The sequence below is a fragment of the Balaenoptera acutorostrata genome, chromosome 11, assembly GCF_949987535.1.
Source record: "Balaenoptera acutorostrata chromosome 11, mBalAcu1.1, whole genome shotgun sequence".
Lineage (NCBI taxonomy): Eukaryota > Metazoa > Chordata > Mammalia > Artiodactyla > Balaenopteridae > Balaenoptera > Balaenoptera acutorostrata.
This window is the reverse complement of record NC_080074.1, coordinates 22,281,306-22,299,838: the sequence shown is the minus strand read 5'-3', so window position 1 is coordinate 22,299,838 and position 18,533 is coordinate 22,281,306. Positions and strand designations below refer to the sequence as shown.

General features: G+C 35.5%; 1 protein-coding gene and 1 pseudogene across 9 annotated transcripts in view; one reads left to right on the top strand and one right to left on the bottom strand.

The window, feature by feature from the left end:
• The window catches only part of ANKS1B (ankyrin repeat and sterile alpha motif domain containing 1B), a 1,183,808-nt gene that overhangs the window by 1,006,606 nt on the left and 158,669 nt on the right, over positions 1 to 18,533 (bottom strand). The gene's annotated exons all lie outside the window — the stretch shown is intronic.
• LOC103004535 (glyceraldehyde-3-phosphate dehydrogenase-like) lies at positions 3,872 to 4,865 on the top strand (annotated as a pseudogene).

Sequence of the window (18,533 nt, the reverse complement as noted above, 5' to 3'; positions counted from 1 at the left end):
TGTATGGAAATATGTTAATATAAATGTTTCAGACATTACATGAAATTTCTAAAAATCTTATATTTGTATTTGTATGGAAATATGTATGGAAATATGTTAATATAAATGTTTCAGACATTACAGGAAACGTCTAAAAATCTTATATGTTCTGGTATAATGTTATAAGTAATAATCCTAGTTATTACTTTAAAATGTATAGCTCAGAAATAACTAATTTTCTTGTCAACTGCATTATTATGAACTTTCATCAAATCTTTAACCATGGTCATTTTTAAGTCTTTTGTCATTTACAGACAGTTCTGGGTGTACTCTGATGATTTTGCAAATATGTTCCTATAAAAGAGTTTCATCTTCAAGAAATTCATGGAAAAGACTCTGACAAGTACAGGTTTCTGGTAACTGACTGTACTGCTGAACTGAATGAATAAGCATTTTCAGAACTCTAATGAAAAACTGATGAACTCATAAAAGTGCTAACAAAAGATCAAGATGAAAAAAAAGAAATTAATTACATGGGACTGAGTGAACTGATGAGGATGAGTATAATTTTTGTGACTTTCTGTCTGAATTAATAAAAAAAAAATCCCACAAGGACTCAGAGGAAAAGAATATACAAATCAATTTTCACTGCAAAGTAAAGGAGCTGTTACAGTGGAGGATTACTGGACTGAATGTCAATATTATGACATAGTATAAGTGTGTTTCATGTTTGGTAATTGCAATCATTGTTGCTTTTGTTGTGGTCATCCATGTACAATGCTTGGTGTCAGTCTATCTATCTCTTGTAAAAATAAAATACAGTGTGTGTGTGTGGAAAAAAAAAAAAAAAAGAAAGTAGGCAGGATTTATAAATTATAAGTAATTATAAACAAAAAAAAAAAGAAAAGAAAAATGAAGCTGGAGGAATCAGGCTCCTGGACTTCAGACTATACTACAAAGCTACAGTAATCAAGACAGTATGGTATTGGCACATAAACAGAAATATAGATCAATGGAACAGGATAGAAAACCCAGAGATAAACCCACGCACATATGGTCACCTTATTTTTGATAAAGGAGGCAAGAATATACAATGGAGAAAAGACAGCCTCTTCAATAAGTGGTGCTGGGAAAACTGGAAAGTTACATGTAAAAGAATGAAATTAGAACACTCCCTAACACCATACACAAAAATAAACTCTAAATGGATTAAGACCTAAATGTAAGGCCAGACACTATAAAACTCTTAGAGGAAAACATAGGTAGAACACTCTATGACATAAATCACAGCAAGATCCTTTTTGACCCACCTCCTAAAGAAATGGAAATAAAAACAAAAATAAACAAATGGGACCTAATGAAACTTAAAAGCTTTTGCAAAGCAAAGGAAACCATAAACAGGACAAAAAGAAAACCCTCAGAATGGGAGAAAATATTTGCCAACGAAGCAACTGACAAAGGATTAATCTCCAAAATATACAAGCAGCACATGCAGCTCATGCAGCTCAATATAAAACAAACAAACAACCCAATCCAAAAATGGGTAGAAAACCTAGATAGACATTTCTCCAAAGAAGATATACAGATTGCCAACAAACACATGAAAGATTGCTCAACATCACTAATCATTAGAGAAATGGAAATCAAAACTACAATGAGGTATCACCTCACACCGGTCAGAATGGCCATCATCAAAAAATCTACAAACAGTAAATGTTGGAGAGGGTGTGGAGAAAAGGGAACCCTCTTGCACTGTTGGTGGGAATGTAAATTGATACAGCTACTATGGAGAACAGTATGGAGGTTCCTTAAAAAACTAAAAATAGAACTACCATAGGACCCAGCAATCTCACTACTGGGCATATACCCTGAGAAAACCATATTTCAAAAAGAGTTATGTACCACAATGTTCATTGCAGCTCTATTTACAATAGCCAGGACATGGAAGCAACCTAAGTGTCCGTCGACAGATGAATGGATAAAGAGGTGTGGCATATATAGACAATGGAATATTACTCAGTCATAAAAATAAATGAAATTGAGTTATTTGTAGTGAGGTGGATGGACCTAGAATCTGTCATACAGAGTGAAGTAAGTCAGAAACAGAAAAACAAATACCATATGCTAGCACATATATATGGAATGTAAAAAAAAAAAAAAAAAGGTTCTGAAGAACCTAGGGGCAGAACAGGAATAAAGACACAGACATAGATAATGGACTTGAGTACACGGGGAGGGGGAAGGGTATGCTGGGTGAAATGAGAGAGTGGCATGGACTTATATATACTACCAAATGTAAAACAGATAGCTAGTGGGAAGCAGCCGCATAGCACAGGGAGATCAGCTCGGTGCTTTGTGACCACCTAGAGGGGTGGGATAGGGAGGGTGGGAGGGAGACACAAGAGGGAGGAGATATTGCGATATATGTATATGTATAGCTGATTCACTTTGTTATAAAGCAGAAACTAACACACCATTGTAAAACAGTTATACTCCAATAAAGATGTTAAAAAAATTTTTTAAATAAAAGATTCAAATCACAAAACTATGTTCTCTGACTCCAATTAAATTAAATTAAAAATCATTCACCAAAAGGTATCTTTAATATCCACAAATATTAGAAACTGAATAACACATAAGTCAAAGAAGATATCAAAAAGATTTTGGAATGTATTTACAACTGAAAGAGAAAGAAAACACAAAATATCAAAACTTTGGGGATGCAACTAAAGTAGTACCTAAAGAAAAATTTATAGTATTAAAATGACACTGATAGATCAGAGAAAGGTTCCACATTGATGACCTCAGCTTCCATTTTAAGAAACAGGAAAAGAAGAGCATATTAACCCCAAAGTAAGCAGAAGAAAGGAAACCAGTGAAAAAGAAAACAGGATAACAATAGAGACAATCAATGAAATCAAAAAGTGATTTTTAAAATACTCTATAAAATTTTAAAAACTATAGGCAAACTGATAAGGATAAAAATAGAAGATACAAATTACCAAATCAGGAGCAGAGAGGTAATATCACTCCATATTCTAAAAATATGAACAGTAGGAGAATATTTTTAATAATTTTATAGTAATAAATTAAAAAACTTAGATGAAATGGGCAAGTTTCTTGAAAAACACAAACTACCAAAACTCATTTTTAAAAACAGGATAACCTGAATAGCCCTACATCTATTAAGGAAACTGAACTTGAACTTGTGGTTACAAAACATTCCCCACAAAACAAAACAAAAAACCGTCCAGATCCAGGTGGCTTCAATGGGGAATTACGCCAGATATTTAAGGAAGAAATAATATCAATTCTACAAAAATCATTCCAAAATATTGAAGAGGCACAAATACTGCCTAATATTCTATGACACCAAAGACATATGACAAGAAAGAACTACAGATCAATGTATCACTCATGAATACAGAAGCAAAAATTCTCGGCAAAATTCTAGCAAGTTGAATCCAACAATATATGAAAAGAACAGTACACCATGATGAAATGGAGTTTATTTCAGGAATGCAAATTTGTTTTAACATTCATAAATTATGATATTAACAAACTAAAACAGAAAAATCATTATTATCTCAACAGATATAGAAATAGTACTTGCCAAACTCCAACATCATTTCCTAATAAAAACTGTTAGTAAACTGGGAATAGAAGGAAACTTCATCAACCTATAAAAGATATCTACAAAAAACTTATAGCTAACATAATCTTAATGATGAAAGACTGAATGCATTCCCCTTAAGATCAAGAACAGGGCAAGTTATGTCTGTTTCCCACTTCTACTCAACATGTTTCTGGAGGCTCTCTGCTTCTCTTCATTCACCAGACAGCTGATTTTCCTGTGCAGTGCCAGCTGCATCCCTAAGACATAACAGTGAAGATTGGAGTAAATGGATTTCTCTGTATCAGATATCTGGTCACCAGGGCTGCTTTTAACTCTGGCAAAGTGAAAAACGTTGCTGTCAATGACCCTTCATAGACCTCAACTTCATGGTCTACATGTTCCAATGTGATTCTACCCATGGCAAGTTTGATGGCACAGTCAAGGTTGAAAATGGGAAGCTTGTCATCAATGAAAAGTCCATCTCCATCTTCCAGTAATGAGATCCTGCCAATGTCAAATGGGGTGATGCTGCTGCTGGATACATGGTGGAGTCCACTCATGTCTTCACTACCTTGGAGTAAGCTAGGGTTCGCTTGAAGGGTGGAGCCAAAAGGGTCATCATCTCTGCCCCTTTTGCTGAAACCCCCATGTTTGTGATGGGCATAAACCATGAGAAGTATGTCAACTCCCTCAAGATTGTCAGCAATGCCTCCTGCACCATCAACTGCTTGGTACCCCTGGCCAAGGTAACCATGACAACTTTGGCATCATAGAGGGACTCATGACCACAGTCAATGCCATCACTGCCACCCAGAAGACTGAAAATTTATGGCCCCTCTGGGAAACGATACAGTGACAGCCACAGGGTTTCCCAAAACATCATTTTGGCATCTACTAGCACTGCCAAGACTGTTGGCAAGGTCATCCCTGAGGTGAACGGGAAGCATACTGGCATGGCCTTCTGTGTCCCCACCAACAGTATGATGGTCATAGATCTGACTTGCCATCTGGAGAAAGTTGCAAATATAATGATACCAAAAAGGTGGTGAAGCAGGCATCAGAGGGCCCACTAAAGAGCATCCTGGGCTACACTGAAAATCTTTGCTGTCTCCTGCAACTTTACCAGTGACACCCACTCTTCCACCCTTGATACAGTGGTTTGCATTGCCCTCAATAACCACTTTGCCAAGCTCATTTCCTGGTAGGACCATGAATTTGGCTACAGTAATAGGGCAGTGGACTGATGATCCACATGGCCTCCAAGGAGTAAAAGCCCTCTGGGCCACCAGCCACAGTGAGAACATGAGAGGAATAGAGATATGCTCAGCTGCTGGGGAGTCCTTGCCCCAACTCAATCCCCCAACACACTGAGAATCTCCCATTCTCAATACAGTTTCAATCCCAGACCACTTAAAGAATGGGAGGGGCTCAGAGAGCCCTACCTTGTCATGTACCACCAATAACTATAACATACGCAGTCAAAAAAAATTTTTTGTAGCGGAGGTTTTAGCTAATGTAGTAGCTAGAAATGTAGTGACAAGAAAAAGAAATAAAAGACATCCAGGTTGTAAGGAAAGAAGAAAATCTATCTTTACTTGAAGACAACATAGTCACGTACGTAAAAAATCCTATGAAATTTACAAAAAAAGCTCCTAAAATTAAAATTGTTTAATTAGAGGAAGCTGTGTAAAAAATATAGGGAACTCTCTGACCTTTCTTCATAATACTTCTATAAATCTAAAATTATTTCAAAATAAAATGTTTTTAAAAAAGGAAAACCTTACACCAAAAAAAAAAAAAATCCCACAACCAAAAAAGTGTGTTTAGCAAGTTTGCAAGAAACAACTCAATAGGTAAAAGTCAACTATATTTCTATATGCTAGCAAACAACAATCAGAAATCAAAATTTTTTAAATATCATTTACAATATCAAGAAAAATATTAAATACTTAAGAATAAATTTGACAAAATATGTGCAAAGTTGTACACTGAAAACTACAAAATACTGCTGTGAGAAGTTAAAGAGGACCTAAACAAATGGTGAGATAATACCAAGTTCATGAATCAGAAGACTGAATATTTTTATGATGTTAATTTTCCACAGATTTATCTTTAGATTCAATACAATGCAATCAGACTTCCAGCAAGCTTTTTTTGTAGAAGTTAACTAATTCTAAAATTCATATGGAAATACAAAGGACCTAGGATAGCCAAAGCAACTCTGAAAAAGAAGAACAAAGTTGGATACTTACACTACCTGATTTCAAGACTATGATAAAACTATAGTAAACAAGACATTGTATGGTATTAAAGATAGATCATTTGAAGAGAATAGAGGAATAGAAAGTCCACCTACACATATATGCAAGTGATTTTGACACAGGTGCAACAGCAATTCATTAAAGAATGAACAGTCTTATCAAAAAATTGTGTTGGAACAAATGGATATCCTTAGGCCATACCATATCCAAAACAAAACTGTATATCCTCACCACACCATATACAAAAAGTCACTTAAAAATAAATCATAGCTCTAAAAGCAAAACCTAAAACCATAAAACTTCTACAAGAAAATGTACAGGGAAATTTTTGTGACCTTGGATTAAACAAAAAATTTTCTAGGTTATAATACCAAAGCAAAACCCACACAAGAAAATTTGACAAATTGGACTTTAACAAAATTATGAGCTTCTGTTCTTCAAAGACACTGTTAAGAGAATGAAAAGGAAATGGGGACTGGGAGAAAAATTTTGCAAATCACATTTTCTTTTCTATTCTTTGATCCATAATAGATAAAATCAATGACCTTAAAAAAAAATGGGCAAAGGATTTGAACAGATACTTCAACAAAGAAGATATACACATGGCAAGTAAGAATATGAAAAGGTGCTCAACATCATTTGTCTTGAGAGAAATGCAAATTAAGATCATGAGATACTACTCATATCTATTACAATGGTGCTGATTAAGAATACTTCACATACCAATGTTGACAGGGATGTAAATCAACTACAACTCTCAAACACTGAACTATCATACAATCCAGCCATTCCACTCTAGATATGTAGTCAAGAGAAATGACAGCATGTTTCTATACAAAGACTTATACATAAATATACATAGCAGCTTTATTTATACTAGCCCCAAACTGAAATAACCCAAATGTCTATTAACAGGTAAATTGATTTAAAAACTTGTGATATGTTCATACAATGGAATGCTACTCAGCAATAAAAAGGAATGAAATATTCAAATATCCAACAACATTCGTTGAAAATCTAAATCAGTCAGGTTCTCAGATTGCTTCTTCTTTTTGAAACAGCATAATGGGAGATTTATTCCCTGAAATGAATAAAACACATAGTCTCTGGATTAGAGGCAACAGGCCCAGATGAGGGCAGGGGAGCTAAATCGTATGAGGTAAGGAACTGAACTTTTTTTTCCTCTCAATAATTAAAACACTTTTTCAGGATTTTTTATTGAATCATTTTTCCTCTTCCTGTTTCTTTCAAATGTCAACTTTATCTTAAACTAAATTTTTATACAGGTATACCCCATTTTATTGCACTTCAATTTACTGTGTTTTGCAGATACTGATTTTTTTTTTTACATCTTTATTGGAGTATAATTGCTTTACAATGTTGCATTAGTTTCTGCTGTACAACAAAGTGAATCAGCAATATGTATACATATATCCCCATATCCCCTCCCTCTTGAGCCTCTCTCCCACCCTCCCTATCCCACCCTTCTAGGTGGTCACAAAGCATCGAGCTGATCTCCCTGTGCTATGCAGTAGCTTCCCACTAGCTATTTTACATTTGGTAGTGTATATATGTCAATGCTACTCTCTTGGTTTGTCCCAGCTTCCCCTTCCCCCACTATGTCCTAGTGGCAGGGCAGGCATAAAGACGCAGACGTAGAGAACGGACTTGCTTTTCTTTTTAATTGAAGATTTGTTGCAACTCTGAGTTGAACAAGTCTATCTTCACTGTTTTCCAACAGCATTTGCTCAATTCGTGTCTCTGCAATTCATTTTAGTAATTCTCACAATATTTCAAATTCTTATTTATTACTGTATTTGTTATGGTGATCTATGAATTGTTTGAGGGCATCAAGAAATATGTCCACATAAGACAGTGAGCTTGATGAATGTTGTACATGTTCTGACGGCTCCACTGACCGCCATTCTCCACCTCTCTCCCTTTCCTGGGGCCTCCCTCTTCCCCAAGACACAGTATTGAAATGAGGACAATTAATAACCCTACAGTGGCCTCTAAGAGTTCAAGTGAAAGAAAGAATCACACATCTCTCACTTTAAATCAAAAGCTAGAAATGATTAAGCTTAGGATGAAGACATGTCAAAAGCCAAGATAGGTTAAAATCTAGGCCTGTTGCACTAAACAGTTAGCCACATTGTGAATGCAAGGGAAAAGTTTTGGAAGGAAATTAAAAGTGCAACTCCAATGAACACATAAATGATAAAAAAGTGAAACAGGCTTATCGCTGATAAGAAGAAAGTTTTAGTGGTCTGGATAGAAGATCAAATGAGCCACAACATTCTCTTAAGCAAAAACCTAATGCGGAGCAAGACCCTAACTCTCTTCAATTCTATGAAGGCTGAGAGGGAGGTGAAAAAGCTGCAGAAGAAAAGTTTGAAGCCAGCAGAGGTTGGTTCATGAGGTTTAAGGAAAGACTCTATCTCCATCACATAAAAGTGCAAGATGAGGGAATTCCCTGGCAGTCCAGCGGTTAGGACTCTGCACTCCCACTACAGGGGGCCCAGGTTTGTTCCCTGGTCGGGGAACTAAGATTCCAGTAAGATAGATAGATAGGTAGATAGATAGATAGATAGATAGATAGATATAGATAGATAGATAGGTAGATAGATAGATAAATTTTAAAAACCAACACACACACACACACACAAGTGCAAGATGAAGCAGCAAGTGCTAATGTAGAAGCTATAGCAAGCTATCCAGAAGATCTAACTAAAATAACTAATGAAAGTAGCTGCGCTAAACAACAGATTTTCAGTGTAGACAAAACAGTCTTACTTTAGAAGACTATGCCATCTAGGACTTTCATAGATAGAGAGGAGAAGTCAACATCTGGCTTCAAGGCTTCAAAGGTCAGCCTGACTCCCTTGTTAGGAACTAATGCACCTGGTGACTTTAAGCCAACTGTAAATCAACTATACTTCAATTTTTTAAAATTAATTAATTAATTAAAAATAAATTGAAACCAATGCTCATTTACCATTCTGAAAATCCTAGGGCCCTTAAGACTTATGCTAAATCTATTCTGTCTATGTTCTATAAATGGAACAAGAAAGCCTGGATGATAGCACATCTCTTTACAACATGGTCTATTGAATATTTTAAGCCCACTGTTGAGACTGACTGCTCAGAAAAAAAGATTCCTTTCCAAATATTACTGCTCAATGAACAATACACCTGGTCACCCAAGAACTCTGATGGAGATGTACAATAAGATTAATGTTGTTTTCACACCTGCTAACACAACATCCATTCTACAGCCCACATATCAAGAAGTAACTTCAGCTTTCAAGTCTTATTATTTAAGATACATTTCATAAGGCTAAATCTGCCATAGATAATGATTCCTCTGATGGATCTGGGCAAAGTCAATTGAAAACCTTCTGACTTAGACGCAAGAGGGAGGAGATATGGCGATATATGTATATGTATAGCTGATTCACTTCGTAATAAAGAGGAAACTAACACACCATTGTAAAGCAATTATACCCCAATAAAGATGTTAAAGAAAAAAAAAGAAAACCTTCTGGAAAGGATTCACCTTTCTGAATGACATTAAGAACATTTGTGATTCATGGGAAGAGGTCAAAATACTAACAGGAATTTGGAAGAAGTCGATTCCAACCCTCATGGATGACTTTGAGGAGCTCAAGACTTCAGTGGAGGAAATAACTGCAGATGTGGTGGAAGTAGCAAGAGAACTAGAATTAGAAGTAGAAACCAAAGATGTGACCAAACTGCTGCCATCTCGTGATATACCTTGAACAGATGAAGAGTTGCTTCTTATGAATGAGCAACAAAAGTGGTTTCTTGAGACAGAATCTATTCCTGGTGAAGGCACTGTGAAGAATGTTGAAATGATAACAAAGAATTTAGAATATCACATAAACTTAGTTGACAAAACAGCAACAGGGTTTGAGAGGACTGACTCCAATTTTGAAAGAGGTTACAAGATGGGTAAAATGCTATGAGACAACACTCCCTGCTACAAAGAAATCGTTCATGGAAGGAAGAGTTCATCGATGAGGCAAACTTCATTGTCATCTTATTTTAAGACATTGCCACAGCTGCCCTAAACTTCAGCAACCACCAGCCAGATCAGTCAGCAGCTATCAATACAGAAGTAAGACCCTCCAGCAGCAAAAAGATTACAACTTGCTAAAGGCTCAGATGATGGTTATGATTTTTTAGTAATAAAGAATTTTTCAATTAAGGTATGTACATTGCTTTTTTAACATAATGGTATTGTACACTTAACAGACTACAGTATAAACATAACTTCTACATGCACTGGGAAACAAAAACAGTTCATGTGACTTGCTTTATTGCGATATATGCTTTACTGCAGTGGTCTGGAACCTAATTGACAATATCTTGAAGGTATGCCTGTATGTACTGTTGGTCTGTTTCTAGGGGTTCTCTCGTATTCACCAATTTCTCTATTCTGGCACTAGAATCACATTTTATTTTAGTATTGTTTATAATTGGTGGTACATAGATCCCATAATGACTTAATTTCACAATCTTTTTCCTGCAAATTCCTCTAGATGCCTATGAAATAAAAGTATTAATATGAAGACTACAGGCACAAAAATATTTACTGTAAAATTTTAATAGTAAAAAAGAGAAAGCTCATGAATGCCCACCAAAAAGGGAAAAATTAATTAGGATTTATCTACACCATGGAATATTATGCAACTATTAAAACAAGTAAGTTTGATCTATATGTACTGACCTTGAAAACATATTAAATGAAAAAAGCAAGTTGCATAATATTGTGTGAGTGTGTCAATATCTTAAATGCTTTACATACATTGACTCATTTATATCCACACAACTATAAGACAGAGACTGTTATTATTCCCATTATACTGATGTTAAACATTTGCATTAACATAGAAAAATGCATGCAAAAATAATTAGTCACCTCTGAATTGTTTTAATAGTCAAAATTATCAAGTATTTTTCAAGGAAAATTTTTTTAAAAACAATAAAATATGAAGGAGAAAAGATAGGTTTGCTCCAGATTGTGAACAGCCTTATAACATGCCAAGAAGCTTAGCCTTTATTCTATAAGCACCATGGACCTAGAGGGTTATCAGAAAGATACTAAGCATGCTTCTGGATCGGCTCAGTGTTTTATTATTTTTTTTATAATTTTTATTTTTTAATTATTTTTAAAAATATTTATTTGGCTGCATGGAGTCTTAGTTGCAGCATGTGGGATCTTTCATTGTGGCACACAGGCTCCAGAGTGTGTGGGCTTAGTTGCCCCATGGCATGTGGGATCTTAGATCCCTGACCAGGGATCGAACATGCGTCCCCTGCATTGGAAGGAGGATTCTTAACCACTGGACCACCAGGGAAGTCCCTGGGGTCAGTATTTTATAATGAGAGCCCTTTCTAAAGACAGTTGGAAGGTGAAGAGAGTGAACAAATTGGTTGCAGGGAGTCAGGTTAGTAGTCTGCTTTAACAACCTAGGGAAGAAACAAAGAAATCTGAACTAGTGGATATACAGAGGTAGAGAAGAGGGAGGAAACTCAAGTAGACATGTCTAAAATAAAAACCTATGGGAGGGCTTCCCTGGTGGCGCAGTGTTGAGAATCTGCTTGCCAATGCAGGGGACACGGGTTCGAGCCCTGGTTTGGGAAGATCCCACATGCCGCGGAGCATCTGGGCCCGTGAGCCACGATTACTGAGCCTGCGCGTCTGGAGCCTGTGCTCCGTAACAAGAGAGGCCGCGATAGTGAGAGGCCCTCGCACCGCGATGAAGAGTGGCCCCCGCTTGCCACAACTAGAGAAAACCCTCGCACAGAAACGAAGACCCAACACAGCCAAAAAACAACAACAAAAAAAACAAACCTATGGGAGATGGTATCCATATGAATAGGATAAGAACAAAACAATGACTGAGATTTCTACCATGAGTGAAATGCATGGAAGATGGGCTATCTCCATTAGAGAGAACTGCGAAGGCACTGGTATCTTTTGGGGAAAGCCAATAGTTAAAGGTGACTAGCACACTATGTTGCTCAGGAATACCTCTGGCAAAGGATGGAAAAGAAATGAGAAAATACTGTAAATTAACTCAAATTATTTTTAAATTTCCTGCATGTTATTAGACCTTATAAATATTTAGTAGGGGAAGATATGATATTTATAACAAAAATAAGATTCAAGGTCTATAGATTTCATTTACCTATACCATCTCAGTTCCCCATTATCAAAAAGAAAAAAGAATTAATTATAATAGGAGCATGGGGAAAAAAATCTCCAATGCATGTCTCCTTTCCTAAACAGAATGAATGTGGATACATCTTTTTTTAAACAAGGAGGTTCAGAATAGAAATTTAGTATACATATAAATATATTTGACTGCCTTAGGCACATATCCACATATCCACAGAACATCCACACACACCTGAAAGATTATAAATAAGCCAGACTCAGACCTTCCAACTAAAAAGTTAATTAAAAAAATAATAAACTTTGATGTTTATAAGCTCGAGCTTTGAGCTAACGTTCTACTTCATTCCAACTTTTTGCACTGCACTCCTCTTGTTTCTCAATGATAATCTTTAAATTCAAAAAGAGGGCCTATATTAAAACCTTGATAAACTTAAGGCTGTTTTATAAAATACAAGAATTTCTAAATACCTTTAAGAGATGTCTTGAAAAAGTTTTAAATTTTATTACATATTTATTCCCAAAAAAGAAAATATATAGATCCTTGGTCTTAGTCTAATAGATACTCAATTCCATCTCCTATACTAACTTGTCTATATTTTAAATTCTGTATGTGAGAATTCATACCCAGAATGAATGCTCTGAGACAATATGAGAGCCCCAATTACCAAAGATTTAATTTCCTTTGTTATGCTATTTGTGCTAATATATCAAATTGGATTAGTACATTTTAGAACAAATATAAACAAAATAGGTTTTCCACAGAACTTTCAAATAACCTGGACGTTCATTAGTGAGAATACTATGTTCCCTAAGCTCTCACATATTTAAGATTATACCTAAATAAACTGTAAGTCTGAGTTTCTTGGGCCAATACAATCTTGTGTATAGCAAACAAGACTTAAACACAGCTACTCCACAAATTGATCATCATTATACCCTCTACCAACCTATGGGACAAATCCTTCAGGAGCAACATAAAACCTTTCAGCTTTTCTTGATTTTTATCTGACTCTTGACACTTGAGGTCACTCCAAGGCTCCAGATATGAAAACGTACAGAATGTGCATCAAACGCCTCAAGCAGGGTCAGAGTATGTAGAAATGGTCTTCTGACATGTCAGATAATTTCAAGCAATGAAAACAAAGCCCTGTTCTTTTCAATCCATATCTTAACAGTTTGCTTCCATCTTTGGATGAACTGGACACGTGCACATGCTATTGAGTACTGTAAGTTAAGTTCTCATCTCCATAGTGATGATGTAATTTTATTATCATGGGCTAGAAGTATCTCATATGGGTGTAATAAGTCTGGAATAACGTGAGCCATACATGTAAATTTAAATGTTCTAGTAGCCACATTAAAAAGATTTTAAAAAGAGATAAAATTAGTTTTTTGTATATTTTATTTAACCTAGTATATCCAAACATCATCATTTCAATATGGAATATAAAAATTATTGAGGTATTTTACATTTTCTGTACTGTTGTCAAAATCAGTGTTTATTTTACACTTATAGCACACTGCAATTAGGACTAGTCATATTTCAAGTGCTTTATAGCCTCACATGGACAGTGGCTACTCTATTGCACTACATAGTATAGTCCTATATAATTATTTTCAGAAAAAAGAGAAAACAAGATTAACTCTGATAATTTAAAATGCCTTCTAAAAATAACTGAAAACACTGGCTTTGTAGTAAATAAATGCCCATGTGATTGAGTCCCAGAAAATATCTTTAACAATTTCTTACCGTTTGAGCAAGGTAAAATATGTAATAGACCCAGTATATAGTCACATCAGAGACTGTAAATGCACAACATTAGGGAGCATCATAGCCAAAATTATACTAACCAAACATTTTCTAATGAATAATATGCACCTTGATTGCTTGATGTAACTCTCAATAATAACTATTCACACAGCAAATCAGAATCGGTGAACTGTGAGCAGAAATAACTCTTTGAGTTATAATCACACAACTTATCATTTCTCTACTAAATATACAGTATACACCACAAGATAGCATTTTATAATATGAGAAGGAATTTGCAACCATGAAGAGAAACATAGTTAAGAAAACCTAAGAGTAAAACTAGAGCATCTATTTCAACCCAGTTTCAACTTTGTAATTAGTGCTAAATGTAAAACGTATTCCTTCCAGCCCTCAACTTCTCTTCTTCACCTGGATATAACTCCTGAAAAATAAACTAACAGACAAGGCAGATTAAGCTTTCATTGCTATGCAAGCACTGATTTTGGTGGCAATTGTTCTTATCCTCATATTCTTTTCTTAGGTAACAATATTTCCAAGGGTACTGTGGTAGGCAGAATAATGGTACCCCAAAAATGTCTATGTCCTAATCACTGGAATCTGAGAATATGTCATATTGCATGGCAAGGGAGAATTAAAGTTGTAGATGGAATTACACTGCTAATCAGCTGACCTCATCCTGGATTTTTTTTCTTAAAACTGCATGGCTAGAACGACTAAAATAATGAGAGTATAATTCTTATCTTGTTGATGAACTTAATGGCATGCCTGGTAGGGTTTCACCATTTAGTATGATGTCTGCTGTTGGCTTCTCATGGATACATTTTCACCATATTAAGGAAGTTTTTATTACTTTGTTAATGAACAAGAAGCAGCAGAACAGCATAGTGGATAAAAAGCACACTCAGGATTCAAACTGCCTAAGTTCGAATACTGGTTCCATTTCTAACTGCATGACCTTGGGAAGATTATGTAACCACACTGTGCCTCAGTTTCCTCATCTATAAAATGAACATACCAGTAATAGCTACTTCATAAGGATGTTGTGAAGATCAGATAGACCGATGAAAAGTGCTAGTACAGTGCCTGACACATAGTAATCATCATGTCTGTAGGAAGAGTAAGGAAGGAATGTTCTTATGATTTGTTAAATTTATTTAGGGTCTTTCAGGATGAGTATATGTTTTCTCCTTTAATACATTAATATAATTATTTTTATTTATTTATTTATTTATTTATGGCTGCGCTGGGTCTTTGCTGCTGTGCGCGGGCTTTCTCTAGTTGCAGCGAGAGGAGGCTACTCTTTGTTGTGATGCGTGGTGGTTTCTCTTGTTGCGGTGTGCGGGCTCTAGAGCACAGGCTCAGTAGTTGTGGCACACGGGATTAGGTGCTCCCCGCCATGTGGGATCTTCCTGGACCAGGGCTCGAATTGAACCCGTGTCCCCTGCATCGGCAGGCAGATTCTCAACCACTGTACCACCAGGGAACCCAATTCTTTTCTTTTTAAATAAATTTATCTGTTTATTTATTTACTTATTTATTTAATTTTTGGCTGTGTTGGGTCTCCACTGCTGCGCACAGGGGCTACTCTTTGTTGCAATGTGCAGGGCTTCTCATTGCAGTGGCTTCTCTTGTTGTGCAGCATGGGCTCTAGACGTGCGGGCTTCAGTAGTTGTGACATGCGGGTTCTAGAGCGCAGGCTCAGTAGTTGTGGCACACGTGCTTAGTTGCTCCACGGCATGTGGGATCCTCCCGGACCAGGGTTCGAACCCACGTCCCCTGCATTGTCAGGCAGATTCTTAACCACTGTGGCACCAGAGAAACCCTAATTAATTCTTGATTAGCACAGTCTTCACACTCCTGAAGGTAAACTTGTCTACCTATGGGGTATATTTTAATGTAATCCTAGATTGCTATTTGTAATTTAGGGTTTTGCATCCATATTCATATGTAAAATCAGTCACCAGTTTTCTGATCTCTTCAGTTTTGGTATCAGGGTTATGTAAATGAAGAGTTTTCTGCCTTTTTTTAATCTCCAGAATAAATCAACTAACATAGAAAGTGTCTGTTACTTGAATATTTGAAAGAACAAACATGTAAAATCATCTAGGACTAGCACTTTTTCAGAGTAAATCCTTAAAACTTCCAGTGTCTACTATGGTTACTGATCTATCAATACTGTCAACCTCATCTTGCATCAATTCCATAATTTACATTTTCCTAGGAAATCAACTATTTCCATTTAGGTTTTCTAATTTATTGAAAAAATTGCACATATTTTTATATTTATTACTATCTTCTGTATTTATAGTTCTATTACCATTTTCATTCCTAATGTGCTATATTATTATTCTTTCCTTGGTTTGCCTAGGTGGGTCTATTTTGTCATATTCGAAGATTCAATTAGCTTTATTTTTATCAAACATCTACTGAATGTGTTACTTATTCATATATTTGTTTACTTTCTAATTTATTACTTTCTGCTCTTAACTATAAGGATTCAATCATCTAACTATTTATTATATTATATCCTTTTTTTCTAGCTCTTTGAGTTGAATGCTTAACTCATTTAATTTTATTCTTTCTTATTTAAAAGCGGGACTTCCCTGGCAGTCAAGTGGTTAAGATTCCGTGCTTACACCACAGGGGGCTGGGGTCCAATCCCTGGTTGGGGAAGTAAGATATCACATGCTGTGCCACGGCCAAAAAATAAATAAATAAATTTTTTAAAAAAGAGCATTACATGTTATGACATTTCTACTGACTGTAGGTTTGTCCACATCACTTAGGTTTTGACAAGTCATATTTTCATATCAATTGCTACATATACAGTCTGTAATTCAGTTGTGATTTCCCTTTTACCCTGAAAATTGTACTCATTTTAAAATTTGTAAGTGCTTAGATTCATTTTCTCTTAATGATATATTTCCAGTTTTATTGGGTGGGCCAAAAGGTTCATTCTGTTTTTTCTGTAAGATGGCTCTAGTAATATTTAGTTGTCTTTAACTTCATTTGAAACAATTTTGTTAGATTGTATGTGACAGCTGTCATATCAGCATGCATGTAAAAAAAAACATCAAAATTGGTGAATTTTTGTAGACATTTTAATATTGAAGATGGAAGAAAAAGGCAACATTTTCGGCATATTATGCTTCATTATTTCAAGAAGGGTAAAAACGCAACTGAAACACACAAAAAGATTTGTGCAGTGTAAGAAGGCACTGTGACAGATCGAACATGTCAAAAGTGATTTGTGAAGTTTTGCGCTGGAGATTTCTCGCTGGATGATGCTCCACGGTCAGGTAGATCAGTTGAAGTTAATAGCGATCAAATCGAAACAATAATTGAAGACAATCAACGTTATACCACACGAGAGATAGCTGACATACTCAAAATATACAAATCAAGTCTTGACCATCATTTGCACCAGCTTGGTTATGTGAATCACCTTGATGTATGGGTTCCACACAACTTAAGCGAAAAAAACCTTTTTAACCATGTTTCTGCATGCAATTCTCTACTTAAACATAATGAAAACGTTCCATTTTAAAAACAAATTGTGATGGGCGATGAAAAGTGGATACTGTACAATAATGTGAAATAGAAGAGATCGTGGGGCAAGCAAAATGTGAACCACCACCAACCACACCAAAGGCCGGTCTTCATCCAAAGAAGGTGATGTTGTGTATATGGTGGGATTGGAAGGGACTCCTCTGTTATGAGCTCCCTCCAGAAAACCAAACGATTATTTCCAACAAGTACTGCTCCCAATCAGACCAACTGAAAGCGACACTGGATGAAAAGCATCCAGAATTAGTCAACAGAAAATGTATAATCTTCCATCAGGATAATGCAAGACTGCCTGTTTCTTTGATGACCAGGCAAACACTGTTATGGCCTGGCTGGGAAGTTCTCATTCATCCGCCATATTCACCAGATATTGCACCTTCGGATTTCCATTTATTTTAGTCTTTACAAAATTCTCTGAATGGAGAAAATTTCAATTCCCTGGAAGACTGTAAAAGGCACCTGGAACAGTTCTTTGCTCAAGAAGATAAAAAATTTGGGGAAGATGGAATTATGAAGTTGCCTGAAAAACGGCAGAAGGTAGTAGAACAAAAGAGTGAATACTCTTTTCAATACTCTTGTTCAATAAGGTTCTTGGTGAAAATGAAAAATGTGTCTTTTATTTTTATTTAAAAAACCAAAGGCACTTTTTGGCCCACCCAATACCACATTATACTCACAGAATAATTATTCAACTTCAAATAATTTATTTAGATTTTCTTTGAAAACTAGTATGTAGTTTTATGTTACATAAGCAGTAAGTGTATTCTCTGTTTCTAAAGGTGAGATGTATATTTTTCAAGCTTATTAACTGCATAATTCATACCATCTATAAGCCTAGTTTCTCTACTTCAACATCAAATTCTGAGAAGTGTTACCATGCATAGTAAGTATATCTCTGTGATTGAACTATCATCAAACTTTCTTTGAATTTCTAAATTTGCTTGTTTTGTTATATTCTTCAGTTGAGCAAAAGAATGATACATCTTTATAAATCATGTATTTATTACCAAAAAATTGGTTTAATTCCATATAATGGTCTCTATCTTAAAATATATTTTGTCTGTTATTAATATTGCCAGCTCAGCTTTCTCTTTGTTTATATATAACTGGTATAGTTTTGACTATCCATTT